At 46.2% G+C, this 18,065-nt stretch overlaps 1 long non-coding RNA gene across 1 annotated transcript in view; it reads right to left on the bottom strand.

Annotated features, from left to right (window-relative positions):
• LOC104855731 overlaps positions 1 to 2,226 on the bottom strand; it is a 74,863-nt gene extending 72,637 nt beyond the window's left edge. Inside the window, exons 1-2 of the long non-coding RNA XR_778460.2 lie at positions 2,114 to 2,226; positions 723 to 859 (exon numbers count right to left, since the gene is read on the bottom strand). This is a non-coding gene — a long non-coding RNA (uncharacterized LOC104855731). The remainder of the gene's footprint in view (positions 1 to 722; positions 860 to 2,113) is intronic.
• Positions 2,227 to 18,065: the final 15,839 nt, after the last annotated feature.

Consider the following 18,065-nt stretch of genomic DNA (forward strand, 5'->3'; position numbering starts at 1 on the left):
GTTAAGTAGATATTTTATAGTATATTGTTTTAATTGCATTTTACTTTTGCTACTTTTAAAGATATTTCCTTAATTTTTCCCTGGGTGAATACAATTTATATCTTAATTTATAACACCACAATAGTTCAGCATTGAATTTGTTTTGAATCTTTGTCAAAAGTCAGTGGGCTAGTCTCATAATCAATGCTGGTAAAAATAGATATTCAGAGGCAAAACCATGAAATTGTATCTTTTTTACTGCACATGAAAACTAACACATGCTATGTCAAAGACTGAGATGCAAGAGTTAAAATTATAAAATTTACAGCAGAAAACATGGAGGAAAACCTTCATGACATTAGATTTGGCAGTAACTTCTCAAACACAACAACAAAAACACAGGCAACAAAAGAAAAACAGGAATAGATCACCCTGCAACTAAAATAGTAAATAAAAATAAAAGAACAATGCTTTTTTTTCTGTGAAGTTCTACACTCGACTAAATCCGTGCAGGCAGACAAATATTAGAACAGCAGTGGCCTCTGCTGGCAAACTTCTACTCTAACTGTGATCGTAAGCAGTGAGTGGATATGTAGGACCTTCATTATCCAAAATTCTACAACTGGTCTGAAAAGGAGAAGTCATACAGGAAAGGGACTATGCAGAGAAGTGGGAGAAAAACTAACAGAATGTGGTCTCATAAAATTCAAAGCAAGGGATGTCTTTCAAAGGTAGTGACTCACCGTGCCGCAGTCTTCACACGGGAAACGTACACCAGGACCAAGCACTGTCCGCTGGACTGCGGGGTGGGGGCGTTAAATGAACTCCTCAGGGCTCAGGAACAAAGCAGGATGTTTTATGCAGACATAATCTGTGGTTTCTGGGAATCAGACAAGAAAGCCTTAAGCAATATAAGCAAGTTTGAGAAATAATATAGAGTGTAACTGCCTGGAATATTAGTTATGACTTCTGAACATGGGGCCCCATGTGATGAAAACAACCCAAGCTCATTCCGCTTTCTACTCCGAAATTTCTGCGTCTTACCCCAAATCCCTTATCACAATAAGGAACGTTATTTTCGAGACTTTCTGTGCAACTGCAGCTGAGGACGAAGTAGCCCCCAGAGCTCTGCAACATATTCAAGATCCTGGCTCTACTGCCAAAAAGACAAAGGTTCAAGATTGGCAACAGCTGCTTCTTACTAATCCTAACTGTCTTTCAACTTTGCGTTCGCTCCTGTTCGCTATAGGAATCACTGCAAACACTTACCGGTGATGCATCCTGTTTCAGGAATGGTTCTAAGTGCTTCACTCAGTCACAGTTTAAAAATGAGTGAGGAAAGTCATTATTCTCTCTATAGATAAAGGATTTCAGACACGAGCAAGCGATGTCCCTCAGAGGCAGTCCTTGCCTAAAATGTGTGAGGCCCCGGGTTCCACCGTTAGCACTGCCCCCGCCCAAAAAAAATTCTGAGCTACATCATCGGTCAGGTAACCTGCGCATGGGCACAGAACAAGTGGCCGTGATTTCGATGCCAGATTTCCCTTTTCCTGGGGGTAGCTGGCTCCGTGTAGCTCTGACTTGTGTGTGAGTGCTGGGGGAAAATCGTGTCTCTCGCTAGTTCCTGTCAAGCAGCTGAGGTCAGGTAAGGGATGAGTGAGAGCACAGGAGACACTTTCCAACCCTGTCAAATGAGGGTCAGTAGAGCTTCCAGACCAGAAACTGCACTATCGTTAGAATCAGCAGAATTGGGTGAGGGACTACTTTAAATATAGGACACATAACTTACAAGGTTATTTGATGATAATTACCCAAAGAGTCAAATACAAAGGAGTGCAAGAAATGAACCACATACTAGAAGCCCAAAGCATTCAACTGAGGGCCTGGATCCTAGCAGCGTCCCACACAAGTCCAGCTAAAGGCTTAGAGTCCAAGGCAGTGTCCTCCTCGAGTCCAGCCAGTGGCCCGGAGCCCACAGCAATGTCGCATGCTTGTCCGTATTGAGGATCTGCACCTGGAAGGCCCAAAGCCCAGGGGTGGAAGCCAGAAAAAAAAAAAAATCTACGCTGATGAGATGAAGGATCTGTGCCAACAACCTGAGGAAACCACACTGAAGCCAGGAAGTGAAACTTACGGTAAACATCAGAGCTCCCCTGTTGAAAGCAGCAGCCATTCCCAGAGACAGCCTCGTTCGCATCAGGAAAACCGTCATCAGCAAGCTCCCCCTAGAAAATCAGCAGGCCAAGATCTTCCTGCCCAGTTCTTTTACTGGCTATTGGTAACAGTCCTCAGGTGGGTCCTCCACGCCCAGCCACAGTGACTCAGTTCAGCTGCGCGTTACAAGTTGCTCATTAGTCGGTCCACTACAGCCATTGGTCTTCCCAGAAGTTCCTTCTCCTGTGAACTCTTGGGAGCGAAACATCGCAGTGCCAAGAATTGAGATAGCAGAAAATAAACAGAGGGAAGAAAAGAAGGAAGGAGAGAAGAAAGGAGGAAAGAAAGGACAGAGAGTGCATTCGTCAGTTTTCCGTTACTGTAGAAAAGTAGTTGAGATAATCAACTGAAAAAGAGGAAAGGTTTGTTTTGCTCACATTTTTGAGGTTCCCACCTGTGACTTTTTTGGCCCTGTTGCATTTGGTCTGTAGGAGGCATCACAGCATGCTGGGAATGTGTGGTAAAGCAAACCACTCACCTCCTGCACCTGGGAAGCAAAAGAGAGGAGGAGGAAGGGGCGGGGCCCCATCCCCTCAGTGGCAGACTCCGAACGGCTTAAAACCTCCCATTGGGCCCCACCTGTTCGAGATTTGTGCTACCTTCCAACAGAGCCAACCTGAGGACCAGCCCCGGAATGGCGGGCCTTTGGGGAACATATAAAATCCAAACCGAAGCAGGAAGGGAGAGAGGGAGGGAGCGAGGTCGATGACAGATGCAGAGAGGGAAGGAGGTTGTGCCTTGTAACTCTTACTACCCTCCTGCTTGGGACCCTTTCTCTGCCTGACCCAGTGGAAATGACTGTTGCAATGAGTATTCCTTTTATTTTAAATAACACTTTTTTGCCAGAGTATTAGAAATTCAAGGCTATTATTTTTGTTCTTAGCAGTCTCAGAAAACAGAAAACTGAATATATATTTTGGAAGGAAAAAAACAGATAGAACGCTGCTGTCGAGGGGAAGGAAAAAGAAGAAATTCCCGTGTTTTTGAGTAGAGCACCACCTAGTGGCCAGGAGTGGACACAGTCCCGTGTTAAAGGCAGTCACGCCGGAGCTGAGGTCTGAACCGAGGGAGGAGGAGCGAGTGACCGAGAGGCCTCGGCCATTCCCATCTCAGTTCGCTCCGGGTCCATTTTCTGGCGTGCATTGTGCAGCCGTCGTGGTATAGATGACCACGGAATGCGGAGGAAGAGAGGTGGGCCCGGAGGACGGCTCCAGCCAAGTGAACCTCAGGAGCCCCCGTGGGGCCCAGGTCCGGAGGAGGTCGTGCCGCTCCGCCTTCAGAGGACGAACGCTCTTTGCCGAGCAGCTTTGCGTTTGAAATACATAAGCACGACATTCGTCACGCAGAGTTGGTTCCTGAACCTAAATCTTAATTCTTTTCCATCCTCCTCCGCTCGGTTCTCTTCTGTCGACCTCTGTCCCTTCTCGTTTGCAAAGGATCCATCGCCTCAACCTAGACCCCGAGGCTAGGACACAACGGAGTCCTGTGGTTTAGGCCTCTCATTTTATGGTACCTTCTTATGTCGGCTCTAGAGCACCCATATAGCATTCCATGTAACTGCTACATGGGATGTATTACAGCTCTTTTAAAATTAGTTTTTTGCTTGTGTACTTTATTGTTATTCTTTGATTTTTAATTTTATGAGACATAATATTTGTACATCCTAATGGGATACATTATAGTAATTTGATCCACGGATACAGTGTTCAGTGATCAAATCAGGGCAGTAAGCATTTCCATCTCTACAGACATTAATATTTTTGAGGGTCAGGAATTTCCTGTTCTTCTTTTCTTATCATTGTGGCACGTATCATAGTCTCTTTTTTTTTTTTTTTTTTTTTTTTTGTACGGAGGATCGAACTCAGGTCCTTGCGTTTGCGAGGCAGGCCACCGAACCGCTGAGCTAAATCGCCGGTCCTTTATCATAGTGTCTTAATCAGTAGTTACCCTACGGTGCTACAGAAACATCACAATCCTTCCTCTGTATTGTGTTTTAATGGTTGCTCTAGGAGCTGACAATCATACACTCATGTCTCAGTTTATCTGGAGTCAAACTCACGGCATCACGTAAAATGTAAGAAATGCATTGTAGCTTTATTTGTCACTCATTTTCCCTTGTGCTGCTGTTGCCATCTATTTTATTTTTACGTGTTTGATAAAACCTACAATGGAAAGTTACTTTGTTCACCTTGAACAGTAGTTTTTAGGTTTTCTCTTTTTTCTTTTAAACAGTAGTTTTTAAATAAGAGGAGAACAAGTCCTGTTCGTGCTCACCTAGACATTTACCACCCCACTCTTCGTGTTTTCTGGAGATGCAAAGTCCCATCCACTGCATTTATTTCCCCTTTGGCATGAAGGGCTCATGTGAGCAGTTCTTGTGGCACTAGCCGGCTGTCCTCACTTTCTTTCCATTTTTTAATTTGAAAATGTCCTTATTTTAACTGTATATTTGCAGGCTACCTCTTGGGGCATGTTTTTCGGGGGTGAGGGGTCATCTCACTGCACTCCTATGTCCACTGGCTCTGGTGGGAAGTCAGCAGTCTTTTGGGTATTTGTTCGCCTTCTATGTTCTTGCCCTGGGTACTTTTCAGGCTTGCTCTCATTTTATATATACTTTTTTTTCTTTTGGGGATTTCCTGTGCTTTCCGGTTCTGCAGATTGATGTTCATCATCTTTGGAAAGTGTCACTATCCCTTCCTGAAAAGCCCCTGCAGCCCAGGAACACACACCTGACTGTTGTCGTAGAGGTCCTCTTCCTTTGTCCTCTTCTTTTCCCCTCTGTTCCACAGACTGGATGATTTCCATTGATCTGTCTTAGAACACATTGACTTTTTCTTCTGATCTGTGTAACTGGCCACTGAGCTCATTCTGAGGAAATTTTCCCTTCAAACGCTGTGAATTTTAGTTCCAGCGTTCCCATTTGGTACATCTCATAGTTTCTACTCTTGCTGACAACTGCCATCCATTCTTTAAGTTAAAAACGTTCTTGACCATATCTATAATAGCTGTCTTAAAGTTCTTAAGTGCTGATTCCAAAATCTGTTTTTTTCTAAGAATATGCTTCTGTTACTTTTTCTTATAATGGATTGTTTTTCTGCATTTGCTTATCTTTGTTTTTTATTGTAAATGACTGGAGAATTTGCCAGTGAAGACATGTGCCTCAGAAGTTTTGCTTTTTTCTTTTTCTTTTTTTTTTTAGGCCAGAGACTTTAAAAAATATTATTTAGCATGTATAAGAGAATATATTTTTAGTTTCTTTTGTTGGTTTTTGTTGATTGAATTTTTATAGGTACTTCCTATTGTCTGAATTTTCAAATTTAGAAGCATAATTTTCTATGAAGAATTTTGACCACACAAGTGTAGGCAGAGTGCTGTAGCGAACAGCATACACCAAGTCCACCCCCAAAAGAGCATGGCCGGCAAAGTAAGGGCAGCTCATTAGGCCTTTACGGATGTCTTTTTCCATTCTTGATATCAATAATTTGTTACTTCTTGTCTAAAAAAGTTTTTTCCAGGAATTTACTAGCTTTATTACTCTTTCCAAAGAATCAAGTTTTTGTTTTAACTTTTGCTAGTGTGTCTTTGATGGCCTGAAGTTTTGCTCTTTTCCTTATAATTTTCCAACCTATATTATTTGATCTTATCTTGCTTTTTTTGTATTTCAAGACTAAACCCCAAAATGACTTATTCTCAGCCTTTCTTCTTTAATGATATATGTATTTAAAGTCTTTCAAGTGGAATGTTATCTGTGCCATTCATGTTAAAATGCTATATTTCCATTATTCCAGTTATTTCATTATAATTTAATGAATTAGAATTTAATTGTACTTAATTGTTTTAATTAGTGTTTAAATTTCAGTGTTACTTCTTTTTTATCTATGGGTTATTATGAATATATTATGTAATTTTGAACATTTGGAGATTTTCCAGTGAACTTTCTTTTAATATAGCTCTGGTTTCATTTAATGTATCAGAGAACATACTGTCTACAATTTTAATTCATCAAAATGCACTGAAACCTGTCTTATTGTGCAGTAAATGGTCAATTTGTTAGCTATTCTCTAGATACTTGGAAATAATTCACTTTGCTGGTGGCTTTATAGTGTTTCTCACTTTGTTCTAAAATTTTATAGCTCTACTTACTTTTTTCCTGCTTGCTGTATCCATTACTGAGGCCAGTATGATTTAAAAAAAAACAACCTTTAAATATAATGGCATATTTGAATATTTCACCTTAAATTCTATCTCATTTTAATATTTTGAGGTTATAGTATTAGGTACATATTCATTTGCAATTTTGCTTTCCTGAAATATTGGCTCTTCTATCCCCTGGAAATATTCCTTTTTATCTTAATAGTGCTTCCTACTCTAAAGTCTGCACTGTTTGAGGGGTTTGTTTTTCCCCCTTTAGGTTGGCGTTTTCTTAGAATATATCTTTCCATTCTTTTTCTTTCAAATTTTATATATACTTCTAAAAATGTCTTGTAAGCCATGTATAATTTTTACTGGTCACGTTATTTTGTCTGCTTTATTGAGGCACAATACATGCCCAATAAATGCCCTCCATGCCAAGGACACACTCAGCTCAGTGGGTTTTGATGTGAAAATACAATCACAATCAAGATACAAAAGGCTTCTATTGTCCTACACTTTTTTCATGCAACATTTCAGTCCAGCTCACCCCAGTCCCAAACAGCCACTGAACCACTTTTTGTTATTTCAGATTTTGCATTTTATAGATTTTGCATCCGGGAAATCACAGTGTGGGGTTTCCTGTGATGAGCTACCTCCCTAGAGTAATGATCTTGATTTTCCCCCATTGTGTGCAAATCAGTCAGCTGTTCTTTCCAGAGCTGAGTCATATCCATTATATAGATTATTGTACTGCAAACTAATATATAAAGACAGATGGAGGATTTTCAGTTTGGGGTTACAGTGTAAAATCCCTGTTATAAACATTCATGTGCAAGTCTCTGTCTGAAAATGTTTTATTTATTGGGTTAAGTCCTAGGCATTGAATGGCTAGTTCCCACTACCGGAGTGTGTTTAACTCTGAAGAAACTATCAGTTCTCTAAACTGGCAGCACCACTTTGTGCTTCCATCCAGCAGCTCTGAGGGCTCCATTTGCTCGGGGTCGTCACTGACACTTGATGTGGTGCATCTCTTCAATTCTGACCTTGTTAGTAGGCAATCTTGGAAGAGTGAAAGATGTGTCATTGTGGTTGAATTTTTGTTTCTCCAAACAACAATGATGTTGTATATTCATGGTTTATTTGTGAGTATGTAGACAAAAAGGAAAGTAGACAGGGTTGCATTCAACCAAGGCTCCATTGTCCAGCCCTGGTGTCATGGACTTGTGCACTTGTTTTCTCAGAGAGGCTGTTTTGGTTCCAGAGGGGGTTCTGTTACCTGGAACTTCAACATTAGTAGGGCCTGGCATCTAAATTTTACAAGGGCAAAAAACTAATGTGAACATTAGCTTTATTTTATCTCATAATTAGATAATTAAAGACTGAACATTAAAAAATCCCATTTCTAATAAATAATAGAGTAATTTTTTTAGGGCAACATGAGAAATTACAGGATTGTGGTAGTAACAATTTGCCAACCGATAAATGTTCAAAGTGTCTGACAAATGACAATAACGTCGATTATGATGCTTCTCAAACACTGAAAAACTGTGACCCTTATGAGTAATCCATTTATTCATGTGGAAGATTTGATACCATGTATTTGATCAGAAAAATTCCATCTTAGAACAATATTGAAGTATGTTGTATTATGTATTTCTGCACATGTTAATGTGTTTATATCCATGTATGAGTGTTTATATATACTTACATATTTACATTTTTATAGCTCTCCATTATTGGTTGTCCTCTCTCTCTCTCTCTCTCTCTCTCTCTCTCTCTCTGTTTTTTGTTTTCTTTTGCTTAATGTTTTGGCATTAATTCAATCAGTTTTTGTTGTACAGCCTATCTTCTAGGCAGTGTGACTGGATCTGGACCCTGGAATCCTGTGTGCAGACCTCAACTGCTCCACATTTCCTGGCGTTGGTTTCCTCTGGGAATGTTCATGCTCATGTTTGATATCCCTAAATGAGAATAGCTGGGCATCAGCAGCCCCAGGTGGAGAAGCAGCCAACAGGAAGCTATTGTCTTTCCTCCTGTAGATAAAAAACTGTTAAATCACAGAAGGGAAGGACTTTGGCCTCGTTCAGGTACTGTGCTCATGAGAGAATACAAAAATCAAAGAGGTTTGGGGCCAAAAGCAATTGTACTCCCGAGGCACTGATGAAGAGCTGTGGTGGGGTGGCCTCCAAAGGAAAACCGTAGTGCGGGTGTTAAGGAACGTAGGGTGATACAGAACAGGCAAATCCCTCAAATGTTTGTTAGAGCTGTGCTGCTGTTTGTTTTGTTTTGTTTTGTTTTGGGTTGTGCTGGGAATCAGTCCTAGAATTTCCTGCATGCTGTGCTCTGTCACAGAGGTTTGTTCCCAGCTTTTACTTCTGTACTTTAAGTACCTGGATGTCTTGTCTATAAATAAAAGAAGTCCTGGCTTACGAAAGCTGCCTCTTGTCTTATTCTGGTAGGGTCTTCAAAGCACAGCTGTTTTATTTATTTTTCTTTATCTGTATACTTCCTGCAAGTAGCCCAGTTACTAACACACTGTAACCACTCTGTATTTGTTGAGTCCAAGTATCTCATTTTTGAAAGCTGTAATAAAATTGGCCACAAGATGTCCTTCCAGTTCTAGGACGATTTTTTTTTTCTTTAGATCTAGACAGGAGTTTTCTGTTTCATTTGATTTACTTTGAGAATTCTTAACCAGATAATGTGTAATAAGATTTTTGTTCTAAATCTGGTTTTAAAATGTTATGCCCTTAAGAAGTCAGATATTACCTGTTCAGAGTGGTGGACATCTTCAAACCAGAGTTGAAGGAATATCCCGGACGCTGCAGGCACAGGTATCTTTTACAGATCTATGTCAGGCAGCGCGAACCTCGCCTTTCCCCAGGACGTCATGGCATCGCCACCCCTTCTCCACTGCCTTTTACACCAGTTCCAGTCCCCGGCTCAGTCAGGTCTCCCAGTCACTTGGCCTGGCCAGCTAGCAGTTTTGTACCCGGGCCTTGGGCTCCTGGACCTTCCTGTCCTGTTCCAGCAGCACGCTGGTGGCTGGGGATCCATAGCATGGCAGTGTGAAGGCAGGGGTCCAGTGGGAAGGGGGGCACCCTGAACCAGAGGGAGACCACGCAAGAGTGGGGTGACCACCTGGCCTCCCACACACACTGATGAGGAACCTGGAGACTGATCACTGGAGAGCAAAATTCAGGAATATCTGAAGAAGAAGGGGCCCAGATCAGGGACCAGAGGCCTTACTCCAAGACTGCCGAGGGGCCGAGGGCTCAGATCTTTGCAAATTCTGTGGATAACGCACACATCACCTAGCCAATTGCCAGTGCGGATCTTGCTTCCAGCGGCTTTAGAGTCAAGCAATGAGATGGCACTGCCAGGCCTGTGTGTGGAGAACAAGACCCATGAGCTCTACAAGGTCACTGATGAAGCCAAGTCCCTGGGCTGCAGCTGGAGGGGGAAACTGAAGTCTCAAGGGTGAGTGGCTGTTCAAGAAGAGGACCACAAGGGAGAAGTTCAAGGCCTCTGAGCCCAGATCACCAGCTTGGGGTTCACAGAAGAGTTGCGTGCCCCCAAATCTCAGGCCACCAAGATCCTAGTCAACATTGGGCCCAATATGAAAAGATGGCTCAAAAAAACCAAGAGGATATGGAAAAGTACTGGTCTCAGCAGACAGAAGACAGCACCACAGTGGTTCCCTTGTGCTCTGATCAGTGCTGCCAACATGTCTCTCACAGAACTGAGATGCATGGCCCAATCCTCGGATTCTGACCCAGACTCAGTGAGAAACCTGAAGTCCAGTTTGCAGAACAGCTTGAGGGGCGCAGTTTCCAACTATGCTGTGCCAGGTGGACCAGTGCCACTGGGTCCTGCCGTACCTGGACTTAGAGCTGACACAGGTCTGGCAGAGGGAAGCGTGGCCCTCAAGGGCGGGTGGGAGGCTGAGGTCACCACCCTCTGCTGCCTGGGGAAGGCAGAGAGGACTTCAATTCGAATGACATGCTGGGTAGCACAAACTTGGCACACACTATCCAAAAGACCACCAGGTACAGGGCGGTGGAGGACAAAATGATATCTGAGACCGGTGACACTGGAATCCTGAGACACCAGGCAGAAGCGAGCAGGGGGCTAATCAGTTAAGTGCTCACTGGAAAAAAGAATCCATATGAAACCATAATGTTTCTAAACTGTGGGAGTCCTGTGGCCACCATGAACTCTTATCAGAAAATATCACTATTTTAATGCAGTATTTACAGCAATATTACACGGTGTGCGGGCTAATTTAAGAGGAAGAATTAAAGTATGCCCTGTTCAGATTTACTGCAAAGTTCTTTATCTCCTTTTGTTATAATCATGTGCCCTGGAGAATGCAGTCTAGAGAGGAATTAGGGAGATTCCCCTCATATTTTCCCAACACAAAGTAAGTTTGATGTGAGATGGCACCAAGGACCTGCTCTCTTACTTAAAGGATCTCACCACCACTTGATCACTGCAGGCGATTTCAAACAGTCTCCTCTCAATACCATGCAGGTTCGTTTCCAAGACCCTCCCACTCCCAAGGAGACCCTAATCTGCAGGGGGAGCAGCCAAGGCCCTTATATAAATTCTCCCATGTAATTCTATCACCTCTAGATAACTGGTCACACCCAGTACAGCATACACGCCATGTGTATCCTGTGTTGCTTACAGAATAATGACGCGTAAAGATGTCCATGCATGTCCAGTAAAGACGCAATTATTTCCCAAGCATTTGGACTGGAGGATGATCAGATCCACGGAGGAGGAAGCTGTGGACATAAATGGCACGTGACACTTTGTTACTTCAAGGGTCTCTCAAGTGGAAGGCATCCTCAAACTTACTGTGAGCCTAATGCACACAGGGCTGGGAGGAGACACGGGTACATTAGGAGGGTCTGGGATGATATTGAAGCAAAGATATTTTTAGGCAGCCATGAAAGGTGAATCATTTATAATAAAGGCTTTTTTAGTTGACTTACAAAGTTCTTTTTTAAAAAACACATGCCTTTGATTTACTAATCGACTGCACGTCATCGCAGAAAACATAGGTACACCTGAGTCCCTCTTGTGACATGGAAGGGGTAAAGAGTCAAATTCATTCACTGCTTTTGTAACCCATTGATGCGACCTTTGCAGGGCTGTTACATCCTCCTCCAAATTCACATGCTGAGGTCCCAATCTTCAGTGCTTCAGAAAGTGACAAATGGAAATAGAATCCTGAGGATATAATTTTTAGGACAGGCCCTTAACCCAGCATGCTTGTGTTCTTGTAAATTTTGACACAAGCATACTGGGCACACAGGGAGAAAGCCTTAGGAGGACCAAAATCGGCCATCATGAGCCAGGAGGCAGTAAGCCTAGAGCTGATTTTTGGTATCTTTAGAAGGAACCAACCCTGTCCATATCTTGAGTTCCAGAACTGTGACACAGCAGATTTCTGTTGTTAAGACATCTGGTTTGTGCTTTATCATGGCAGGCCTGGCAAATTAAATCTGGCAGTAATCACCTTAAGGAAGTGATTAGTGTTAACAATAATAAAATAGAAAAGGTATATCAATTGATTATTTTGCTGGTTGTTTTTCTTTTTGCTAATATTCATCCTCACTCAGTATTTGGCTATTGTGGGACCACGATTTAAATTTAATACTTCCCCGAGAAGAATGAATTAAGTGATTTTTCTCTGGAGTTGTAAGCCTTGCTGAGACTTGCATCCTCCTTATGGCCAGAATTTTGTCCTTCAAAGTTCATATGTTGAGGCCCCAAATTGTGGTACCTCAAGTCAGTATGTGATCATATCTTTAAAGTAGTAATCACAGTTGAACATGGTCGCTGGGGGCGGGGGTCCTGCTCCAATGTGACTGGTGTTCTTAACACACGAGGAGATCAGGACACAGGCCGCACGTGGGGAAGGCTATGAGGACCCAGGGTGAAGATGCCACCCACAAGCTTAGCAGGCCTCCGAAGAAGCCCACCCTGCCGATACCTCAGTCTTGGATTTCTAGTCTCCAGAACTGAAGGAAAATGAGTTTCCATCGATTAAAGCCACTCAGTCTGTGATACTTACAATACGGCAGCCCCAAGAGCGAAGGTACCGTCTTTGAAGACCCAGACAACTTGGAACTACGATGTCATCGCTACCTACCCAGGACATGGCATGTACCAGTCTAGTTTTATTTTCACCCTTACAGGCTTTCCATCCTTAGTTTCCAAACACAGGGCCTCCAAAGTGCACTTCAAGGTAGCTGAGTCTGTTTTGAGACCTTGTCCCTACGTAACACATTTGATGGCAAAAAAGAGTGACTGAAAGTTGAATTTTGTTTGTCTTTCATGAAATCTGGAGCTGAGTCTTAGTTGCGAACTCTAGGAGTTATCACCGGAGCTGCTCCCGACTGCAAGTACGTCTTAGTCTTCGGGAAAGCAGTGAACCAACTGAGGCTCGGTAGGTGTGGGCTGCGAAGGGGGTCGTGACGTCGACCCCCCTCCCCCATACTGTGTGCTTTTAGGGTATTTACTGCAGAAGGATTGCTTTCATGTTAAGAGTTTTAGGAGCTGTGGCAGAGCCAAATTTGTGTTTTTGTCCAGTGAGGGTGCTCTGTGTCCCTGAGGGTACAGTGCCTGCGAGGGACCAGGCAATGACACCTGAAATCTGACAGTGGCAGAAAGACGCCCGCTAAAGATGCTCACATCCCAATGCCAGAACCTGTGTGGTCCTTTCCACGGCAAAAGAGATTCTGCAGAGCGTAATAAGCTAAGGATCTCGAGATGTGGCGCTGTCTCAGGTTTCTCTGAGTGGGCCCAGTGTGATCACGAGGGCCCCTGTAGGCGAAAGAGCAGGCAGGAGGGCTACAGTGACCGATGTGACCGATGGCTGGACAGAGCGGAGCCACCAACCCACATCCAAGGATGCGGCAGCCCCTGGAAGCTGGGAAAAGAAAAGGCAAGGAGCTTCCAGAAGGAGCACAATGCTCCTGATACCTTACGTTCAGCCCCATAAAACCCACGCTGGATTTCTGACCTCCGGAAATGTTAGATAAATCTGTGTTGTTTGAAAGCATTAGAGTCATCCTTATTTCTTGCAGCAGACACGATACAAAATACAGAAACTACTACAGCCGCCCAAGGCATGACTGCTGAGTGCTGTGTGTGAAATGGGAGGATTTCGGAAACCCGAGGAAAGGACAGAGCTGGGTCCTTGGCCGCCCCACCCACAGCCGGACCCCGACGTACTTCGCCTAGCTCACTGTCCTCTGAGCAGGGCTTCCAATTCCTGTTCTGTGCATGCTGAAAAAAGTGTCTGATTAATCTGATGTAATCCCTGATCTTCCAAGTCATCTAATTAATCAAATCGGAGCAGACTGCCCTGTATCTGCTTGATCTGATTTTGGGACTAAAGTGATTGATTAATCTGGCAAATTAATTTATAATGATGCATTAATGGCTGTCAGTGTCTAAATGAATAACCTCATTTAAAAAGCAGAAAATACTTTACCAGACTCTCTTTTTTCTTTTCTCAAAACTTTAGGATAAAAGGTGAGGCAGAAGAGCAGCTGGAGATTGTCGCAATTACGCTGTTTTTGGATGTTGGGGAGGGGCCACCTTTTAGGAAGAGTCACCCGCAAATCCCGCCTGTCTGGTGGACACAGCGTCAAGGGGAAGGGGCAGACCTGAGTCACCTCTGGCCTGCAGGGGAGGAGCAATTCTGACAGTCAGGCTGACCCGGCTCGAGGTGCTGGATTTCATCTGCTTCGGTGAGTCCGGAAGGCTCCAGTTTGGGCTGTGGAGATGCATCAGAGCTGTGTGCAGGGACAGACACGCTGTGCCCCTCGATGCTCTGTCCAAGCTCGCCCCATGCATCGGGCTGTCCACGGCAGTGCCTGTGGGCCCCGCACACCCTAAGCAAGTACCTGGGACTACAGACACTGTGTGCAAGCCCCGTGCGCAGCCACCTGGCACGGCCTAGATGGACGCTGCGCCCCTCAAGCTGTTCTCCAAACTGGACTTCAGGTTTCTCACTGAGTCTGGCTCAGTATCCGAGGATTGGGCCATGCATCTCAGTTCCGTGAGAGACATGTTGGCAGCACTGATCAGCGCACAAGGAGAACACTGTGGCGCTGTCTCTGTCTGCCGAGACTGGAGGTGGCAGTGAGGCTGTGGATGGCGCTCTGGCAGGAAGGCAGCGCCTCCCAAGCGAGTGTGACGTTTCGGTAGCTGCTCCTTTCTCTTTCTCATCCTCCCCTGGCCGATCCTCCCATCATTTTCTTATTGCTCTTGAAGCAAATCATTGCTTTTCAAGTATTTTCAGAGTCCGTGTGACCTTCAGGAAAAAAAAAAAATCCACACTGTAAAGGTGCTCAGCAACATAGGCTTGGAACCAGCAGGAGCCTGGATTGTCTCAAGTAAGGCCTTGGTGAGGGGCTTTTGGGGAGGCCCCTGTCCCCCCCACTTGTCCCCTGCTGGTGGCCTCACAGGTCCCCCAAACACTGGCCACGGAGCTGGCTAGAGTTTCTCAAGCACCCACGGGTAACTGTGAGCAGTCAGGCTTGGATGTGATGTAGAGAATCAAAGCAGCAATGGCGTATGTAGTCTGATGGCCAGGCCAGGCCAGACCCCCACTGCCACCTGGACCCCAAAGCCACGTTTAAGTCCCTAACAAACCCGGACGCTCCCAGGGCAGAGTGGGTGACAGGGTTTCCTGACGGAGATGAATTTTCTGTGATCTAGCAGAAATGGGCTTCCGGGTGAGGTGAGATTCAGTCTTAGAAAAAGATCCCAGTCTTTCTCCCAGGGATAAGAGCGCAGGTCCGGCTGAGGGGCTGGAGAACTTCGCATCCCAGCTGTGCTTCTGCTCTCCCCCGTGAGGCTGGGAAAGTGACGCGGCTTCCTTGCACTCTCGTTCCGTTCCCCTGCAAAGTGCATCTAATAGTCCTCACCTCAGAGTGGTATTCAGCTGTCACACTCCAAACGCTTGAGCCCTGCTCGCAGGACACCAGCGCCAGCAGCAGCAGCAGCAGCTGGATGTGTGGCCGGCCGTGCACCCGCGGTATTTTAGGGTTCATCCGTCTGCAGGGGAGTCAGCCTCACTGCAGCCCCGAATTTCCTCAGGGATCACGCACCCTGAAGTGAGACCGAGGCCGCGGTGTGGGTTTGTGTCCTGTTGGTCTTGGCGGCGTAGAGCTGGGGTCCCGGAGGTCTCGCTGATTTCTAAGAGCGAGTGCTTTTCCTTCCCAAACTCACCTCCCACACCGGGTTCCCTCGCGATTTCCACTTGGACAGCAGCTAGCTCAACACAGGGTGGGAGCCCTGCACCCCAGAGGAGCCCTAGCAGGTGCTCTCACGGCCACGGAGCTACCCACTCTCACTCCAAACCTGTCAGAAATGCACCTGCCTTATCTACGCCTAAAACTAACAGTCCAGCTTGGCACGGTGGGACATACTTATCACTGCAGTGTTCTAGGAGGCTGAGGCAGGAGGATGAAAAGCCCAGGCCCTTTCGGGGCAATTTAACAACTCAGAGAGTGCTTGTCTCAAAAAGCTGGGTGGTGGGACTGGGAACACTGCACAGCGTAGAGGCTCTGGGTTCAAGTACAGAATAAAAGGTCTGCCCACAAAACCTCTCCTTGTTTCTTAGACATCCTCCTGGCCACTCAAGTTCTGTGCTTCTCCCAAGGACACAGGCCATAGAGCTTAGATGTAGCTGGAGACTTAAGACAGGCTTCATAATCACAGAGAAGCGGGAACCACAGTACCTTTCCATGTCACTCAGGTCGTATCTGCATAGTTGTAGAATGTATCTATGATTGCCCTAGGTTTTTTTTTTGTTTGTTTGTTCTTTGGTTTTTTTGCTAATTTTGGGAGGAGAATGGAGCCAGTCATTTAAGACAAGTTGTAGCTACACATTTAGATGAGAGTTGCATAGAAATGTGAATAATTAGTATTCAGTAAAAGTGATAATAACTAATTTATTAGGGATTTTTTAAGTACTGGGTATGCTCTAAAACCTTAACAAGCACTGTATCTGTGGGAACTACATCCACAGTTTTGAATAAAAAGTAAATAAAGTATTTTTGAAGTTACATTTCTAATGAGCATGTGAAAAACACTTCCTTGTCGTGCCTTAATATAATGACTAAGAGCATTTTCGTCGTGTTAGGTGTTACAGGTAATTCAGAGGCGGTGTGAGGCATAGGAAGGATTTTGCGTGTTACATGTAAACTGCTGTGCAGCCGAGTACAGGGACTTCGGTGTCCACAGGGCTTGGTATTAGAAGGAGTCCTGCAATTAATCTGCCGCAGATATTAAGAGGAAACTTTACTAATTCACCTAATGCCTAAAAATGTTTTTATAGATGAGGAAACTCAGTCTGGAGTCAGACATAAGCACATGCAGGCAAGCAGGACGCTCAGAGCAGCGGTTCCAGCCCTGGGAGCAGAGAACAGGGACTGTGCAGTGTTCGCCGCCTCTGTGTGTAACAGACGCACACACGCACACACACACCGTCACCAACACAAGACGTGGGGGCCTGAACCCACGCACACTTCCTTCTGGGTGGCTCCGGCCCCTCCGGGGATGGCTCTGCAGCTCCCAGCTGGGCCTGGAGCCCCCGAGGTCCACTGCCCGGCGGTCCCCAGGCTGCTGGCAGGCCTTCCTCCTGCGGTGGCGCCCATCCGGGCCTCCTGCCTGCCCTTCTCCTTGCCGGGCACAGCCAGGGAGCCCAGGGAGGGAGGGAGGGAGGGTGGTCAGGGCCCCACTTGGGATCAGGATGCTCAGAATGCTTTCCAGGAGGGAATCGGCTTAAATGTATACGCTTATTGCACCATGGAAGAAGAATTCTGCTCCCCCCAGCCCCGGGTGGAGAACTAATCGCACACGGCCTTTCCCGCGGGAGATGTGGAACAGGGAGATCACTGCTCCAGCCTCCCGCGTTTCCCCACCTTTGCGTCCAGCCCCTCCCGCCCCTCCGTTTCCTCGCACGGCCTGGAAACCTGGCGGAGCTGCTCTTTCCTTCAGTGCCCCCCAGACATATAGCACTGTGGCTTCCAGGATGGTTTCCGGGGCGGATGCGGCGCGGAAGGGGCACATGAAAAAAATTCCAAACAGGGTAGGGGGCGCTCGAGCCGAGGAACAGAGCTGTGCAGACCGCGTTTCTCGTCCTGCCCTGAGGGCCAGCTCACTGCCGCAGGCCGCTTCCCCCAGGGTCTTGTTTTCTTTCCCTTGCCCTGCATCTCCCTTTTCCTCCTGCCTAACTCGACCCGGGATTCCTCCTCTTCCTTCTCCCGAGACGTTGGCCGCCATCTGCCGGCCGCAGGGCGACACTGCACACGGGGCGGAACAGCGCGGCCGTCGCCCTCCGGTCACCTCCAGCGGAGATCCAGGCTCCTACGTACCCGACGGCACCCGCGAAACAGGGAGAAGGACTCACACGCCGGATCCCCCGCAGCCACCGTGCGGCTCTGCCTACCGACGGCGGGAGGAGATGGCGCATTCAGAGACAGTGATCCGATCCGAGGGGAAATGACCGATGAAGGGTGAGCGCCAGTCCTAGCAGGTTTCCTAGCGCTGCCCGAGGGAGGGGTCCGGAGAAGGCAAGCTGCGCCTGCCAGGCTGAGTCTGAGGGGGACCGGCGTCCGGCCCCAGCCTGGCAACCCCTCTCCTCAGCCCTGCTCCCTGCTAGGTGCCAGGCGCCTCACGCGTTCGCGCCCCAGCTGCAGCTGCAGCGC

The sequence above is a fragment of the Fukomys damarensis genome, unplaced genomic scaffold, assembly GCF_012274545.1.
Source record: "Fukomys damarensis isolate Sample0158 unplaced genomic scaffold, DMR_v1.0_HiC HiC_scaffold_37, whole genome shotgun sequence".
NCBI classification, from domain to species: domain Eukaryota; kingdom Metazoa; phylum Chordata; class Mammalia; order Rodentia; family Bathyergidae; genus Fukomys; species Fukomys damarensis.